Below are 6,237 nucleotides of genomic sequence, written 5' to 3'. Positions count from 1 at the left end.
ATGCGGCGCTGCCCCCGCCGAGATGAAGTAGGTAGGTAGGTAGGTAGGTAGTAGCTGGGTGGGCTCCGACCCGCTGTGGCCTGTGGAGTAGGTCCGGAATGAGTAAAATGAATCAGTCAGTCACTGACGTCATGTATGATCCCCTGCCTCACCCGAGAAAGCATGCATCGGTTTGTACCTTCACCTTCACCTTCACACGGTATAGTTTAACCCAACCTAAACATCCGGAATCACACACAGGTGCTAGGTGTCGAGGTAGACCCTGAGGAGACGAAGAAAACGTTGGGGAGGGTAAGCTCAACTAAGTGCAAAACCAACAGGGCCAGCCAGCCAGCCAGCACAGACACTGCGATACATTAGTCTCCTGCGCTAGCTAATAAGAATTAGAATTAGAACACACACACACACACACACACACACACACACACACACACACACACACACACACACACAAAAAAAAAAAAAAAAAAAAAAAAAATGTTTATGGTGAACCACGCACATAGCTCCGCCGTAGGTTCCCCTAGCGGACGGGGAACCCCACGAGTTGCTCTTCTGCTGTAACTAAAAGCCATTGCTAAGGAGTGATTTTTTTTTTCCTTGAGAAATATCTTTAGCATATTCTTTGGCCAGTATGTGGGTAGAGTTTATTACATTGTATGATTCTCTCTTGATTATATCTTTGAAGTCTTTTGCTACCATAAACCATACAGGAGCAGTATATTCACACCTACTATACATTTCAGCGGCGGACAAACGCTGTTTTTCGCAAATATCTCCTAAACGAATCATTGGATCAGTATGATATTTCAACACACTGCCTTTAACACCCGGACCTAATTTATGGCTAATATACCATGTTGCAATATGTGTTATGTTAGGAGCTTACTGAGTGATATTAAGCCTAATCCAGTCATCATATCTAAGGTGTTAAACAGAATCGGACGAGTGTGGGGTACTCCTCTAGCCCCTCCACCAACGCCCCGAACAACCCAAAGACCACTCCTTCCCTACTCCAATATCGCAGTATCCCCCTCCTGGTTGCCCTCTTCACCCCCCTACTCACACCATCCCCCTTCCCCAGCCCGAGGCTATGACTTAAGCAGACTACACTATCATTATTATATATATATATATATATATATATATATATATATATATATATATATATATATATATATATATATATATATATATATATATATATATATATATATATACATACTTTTTTCATATTGCTTCCACTTAATAAGTAGTGGAATGTATGTAATCGTATTTACAATAATACACGATGTACATATGTATATAGTAATGACTACGTATTACGCATGATAACCATATGTATAGATGGAGAAAAATATATGCGGTTTATAATTTTGGCAAAATATAAATATGAAAGAGACAAGTCAACAAAATAACATTATATTAGCTGGACCAAGTTGACATTTTATGATGAATATGTACTACACAGTATGTAATAACAGTAATAACTTTTCCTAGAAGGTCCAGACCACAGGTAATGCCAGTACATCGTGTTCACTTGGGTGACCATAAGGACTGCAAACATGGACCTTCTACAACGTGAAATACGTCTTGCCTCCATGGAACTGTACCATGCTCTTAGTTAATAATCATACTATCTATACATATACACGTACATAACATTCTAATATATAATACAGTGATGGGAGAAATAGGGAGGGACACAAGAGTGATGAGGGAGGCGAGAAGTTAGGGGGAGAAGAGGAGGGATAACGAGAGCGAGAAGGGGGAGTAGTTGTGGCTAGGAATAGTTTGGGAGGGTGCATGGGGGCACACTTTCCTTCGAATGCGTCAACATGACTCGTCGGGTTTGTGTTATTTTTCACAAGTAAACTCGTCACATAAGACATATAGTAATGTGGTAGGTTAGCCATAAATTAGGTCCGGGTATTATAGGTAGTGTGCTGAAATATCATACTGATCCAAAGATTCGTTTAGGAGATATTTGTATATGTATAGTAGGTGTTACGGGAGTTATGAATAGAGATCTTATATGATTTTTCTACTTCGGTAATCATTACACTTTTAACTCTGAACTTTTTAGACTTTTTTGAGGTAGATTCTTAGAATAAAAGCCTTAACAAGCAATTACTTCCCTCTATACCTCTCACATACAATAATGAAAATATATCTGTTCTGGTTGTAGGTATTAGAATATTTCAGTAACTATGAAAGAGTTGATAAAAGCGCTATTAGATTTCATTTTTCCTCCCATATGCACAGGATGTAAAAACAAACTTGTTCAAGGAGAATGATTTATTTGTACCATTTGCTTGAGTAACAGATAATCCTATTACCAATCGTTTTGTAGATACAGCTACGATTACCTATGGTCTTGCATTAAAAAAAAAAAAAAAAAAAAAAAACAATTGGGGAGGTATTAGGAGTTGAGTATGGCAATATTTTTGTATTAACATCCAGCTATTTCAGTGATAGATGAAATAATACTTATTCCATTGCACAGGCAAATATTGCAGGAAAGACACTATAATCCAAGTGATTATTTTCGCTAAAGGACTTTCAGAATCACTAAAAAGAGACAGTCATCTAACATATGTAAAAAGAAATCGCAATACTCCATCCCAAGCAAAACCCCCCCCAAAAAGGAAAGCCAACACGCATTACAAACCTCAACAAACTAAGAACAAAACTCCCACAACAAAACTAACTAACAAGTTAGCTTGCAACAAACAAACGAGCTAGCTCCCTAAATATTTTGTTTGTTTGCTAGCTAGCTTGTTTGTTTGTTTGTTTGTTTGTTTGTTTGTTTGTTTGTTTGTTTGTTTGTTTGTTTGTTAGTTAGTTTGTTTGTTTGTTTGTTTGTTTGTTAGTTAGTTTGTTTGTTTGTTTGTTTGTTTGTTAGTTAGTTAGTTAGTTAGTTAGTTAGTTAGTTTGTTTGTTTGCTAGTTAGCTTGTTATTTTGTTTGTTTGCTAGCTAGCTAGCTACCTTGTTTGTTAGTTAGTTAGTTAGTTAGTTAGTTAGTTAGTTTGTTTGTTTGTTTGTTTGTTTGTTTGTTTGCTAGCTAGCTAGTTAGTTAGTTAGTTAGTTAGTTAGTTAGTTAGTTAGTTAGTTAGTTAGTTAGTTTGTTTGTTTGTTTGTTTGCTAGTTAGCTTGTTATTTTGTTTGTTTGCTAGCTAGCTACCTTGTTTGTTTGTTAGTTAGTTAGTTAGTTAGTTAGTTAGTTAGTTAGTTTGTTTGTTTGTTTGTTTGTTTGCTAGCTAGCTAGCTTGTTTGCTTGCTTGTTTGCTTGCTAGCTAGCTAGCTAGTTTGTTTGTTTGTTTGTTTGTTTGTTTGTTTGTTTGTTTGCTAGTTAGCTTGTTATTTTGTTTGTTTGCTAGCTAGCTACCTTGTTTGTTTGTTTGTTTGTTTGTTTGCTAGCTTGTTTGCTTGCTTGCTAGCTAGCTAGTCAGTTTGTTTGTTTGTTTGTTTGTTTGTTTGCTAGCTAGCTAGTTTGTCTTTTAGTTTGTTAGCTAGCTAGTTTTGTGTTTGTCTGTTAGCTAGCCCGTTCGCTTTAATTGGCAGGCAGGCAGGCAGGCAGGCAGGCAGGCAGGCAGGCAGGCAGGCAGGCACACCTATTTACATGCCGGCACACCTACTTTCATAGAAACGTATTTGCAGCTTTTTAGTCATCCACCTGTCTACTGTTGGGCATGTAGACGCTTGCCCAGGGTTCCGGCGGGCTACTCGGTGGCGGGGCTGGTTCAACGTATCTGAAAAAGCGGGTCCAGTAAGAGAGGGCGCAACGTTATGATGAGGACGACAACGAGAAACAAGAAGAAGAAGAAGAAGAAGAAGAAGAAGAAGAAGAAGAAGAAGAAGAAGAAGAAGAAGAAGAAGAAGAAGAAGAAGAAGAAGAAGAAGAAGAAGAAGAAGAAGAAGGAGGAGGAGGAGGAGGAGGAGGAGGAGGAGGAGGAGGAGGAGGAGGAGGAGGAGGAGGGAGAGGGAGATTCCCACTTCCTCAGCCTTTCCCTTTCAAAGGTCGCTCTGAGCCTGTCCCTCACCCTCTAACCCTACCCTTGCTTTCCTATACACTCCTGCACATTCCAAGAGACAATAGAAGGAGTGGATCAAGAAGGGGAGGCTTCTTTCTCTCTGTCTATATATTTGCCGTCTTTCTCATTATTGCTTTCTTTCTCTTTTTCTCCTCCTTTTTTTCTTTCTCTTTCTTTCTTAACCTTTCTATGTCATTCTTCCTCTCTTTCTTTTCCTCTTCCCGTCCAGACGTCGCTTTGTTTTGTCTATATATTTTCCAATATAGTTTTCTCTCTCTCTCTCTCTCTCTCTCTCTCTCTCTCTCTCTCTCTCTCTCTCTCTCTCTCTCTCTCTCTCTCTCTCTCTCTCTCTCTCTCTCTCTCTCTCTTTTCATAAATATCCTGTTACTGATTTTACAAAGAATTGACAGGGACAGGGGAAATTATGGCAAAATGATGTTTCTGTAAGAACTGAAACAAACAAATTGGAGCTTCCTAGTGGCAAATGAGGTGGATGGGGAGCAGTGGGCGGAGGTGTGAACCATCATTAGGCAGGAGGGAGGGAGGGAAAAGATGGGATTGAGGAAACAAACAAACTAGTGTCAAATGAGGTGGATGGGGAGCAGTGGGCGGAGGTGTGAACCATCATTAGGCAGGGGGGAGGGAGGGAGGGAGGAAACAGAAAGAAAGAAAGAAAGAAAGAAAGAAAGAAAGAAAGAAAGAAAGAAAGAAAAAAAGGAAATGTAACTGAAGTAAAATGTGTGCTACTATTCTCTTAGTGAATAAGAATGTGGACCTCAAAGAGGTCCGGGGTGGGTGGGTTAGGTCGGGCTCGCTCAGGCAGCGGCATTAACCACCGAAGCCGTACAGGGTGCGGCCCTGGCGTTTGAGGGCGTACACCACGTCCATGGCGGTGACGGTCTTGCGCTTGGCGTGCTCAGTGTAGGTGACGGCATCCCTGATGACGTTCTCCAGGAACACCTTGAGCACACCACGGGTCTCTTCGTAGATGAGCCCGGAGATGCGCTTCACACCGCCACGGCGCGCCAGACGACGGATGGCCGGCTTGGTGATGCCCTGGATGTTGTCCCGAAGAACCTTGCGGTGACGCTTGGCGCCTCCCTTTCCGAGTCCCTTGCCTCCCTTGCCGCGGCCAGTCATGGTTCAGGTGGGTAGCTCAACAGTGGAGTGAGTGTTGGGCTGCCCTTTTTGCTTTAATAGTTTATTGGTAACCTTTACATAAGAATTACAGAAAAAATAAACATGAAAAATTACAAAAATAATCAGCTACCAAAGCAGGCTCTAAACAAGCAGCCTGCCCGATGTACAGTACATACATTACATTTGATACAAAGTTCACAGAATTACACGTGGGGGGAGATGTCTTTTTATTCAATGGTCACCGGCGTAGTAGCTTTCAAGCTCCGCGTCGGTGAGGTCTCTGTCTTCGTTGAGGAAGAAGTCGTCGTCCACTTCTACGACATCGACATCATCCTCCGAGACGGCATCCTCCTCGTATGTCGCCCACTCAACCTCCTGTTTGTGGTCGAAGTGGCTTGGTAGGTTATCCAGTGGGCGGGCCGTGCGGATGGACTCAGGGAGCGGCTTCCCTTCACGGAGTGCCCTCCTCACTAGGGGGAGGGCTGTCTCGTGCGGGATCCTCTCGAACCTGGCCTCCTCCTCTTGCTCAGTGAGGTGCTCGTAGCGGATCAGAAGATCCACCAGCTCGCCCTCACTGTAGGTGTAGATCCGTGGGGTCTGGGTCGCCTGGCAGCTACTGGGGGCCTCGCGGGGTGCTGGCTCCTCCGTAGTCGTCGGCGCGTCCCTCGTCTCAGGTGTCTGGTCCCTGGTCCTCTTTTTCTTCTTGCTGGCGGGTACCTCCGGGGACACAGCTGGGGGTGTCACCTCAGCGGTCACCGCTGCCGTCTCCGTCCTCGTCAGGCGTGGTGGGTCCACCTCCATCTCCCTAGCGGGAGACTTTGGTGTCGGGACGCTCTGCTCCGTGGGTCCCGGCTTCCTCCTCCGTCTGCGGCGCCTCCTCTTCCGTCCTTCTCCGTGGGGTGTCGTCCTCTCCTCCGTGGGCGGCTGCATAGGCCGCGCTGCTGCCGGGTCCGCCGAAGACGTCGTCCTCCGCAGCTTGGCACCCGGGATTCTGCAGAGCCGAGCGGGGCACCTGCGGTTCCAGGCATGGTGCCCGGAACTGCAGTTCGGGCACACAGCCACCGG

Source organism: Eriocheir sinensis, unplaced genomic scaffold (genome assembly GCF_024679095.1).
Source record: "Eriocheir sinensis breed Jianghai 21 unplaced genomic scaffold, ASM2467909v1 Scaffold14, whole genome shotgun sequence".
Classification (NCBI taxonomy): domain Eukaryota; kingdom Metazoa; phylum Arthropoda; class Malacostraca; order Decapoda; family Varunidae; genus Eriocheir; species Eriocheir sinensis.
This window is presented reverse-complemented; position numbering follows the sequence as displayed.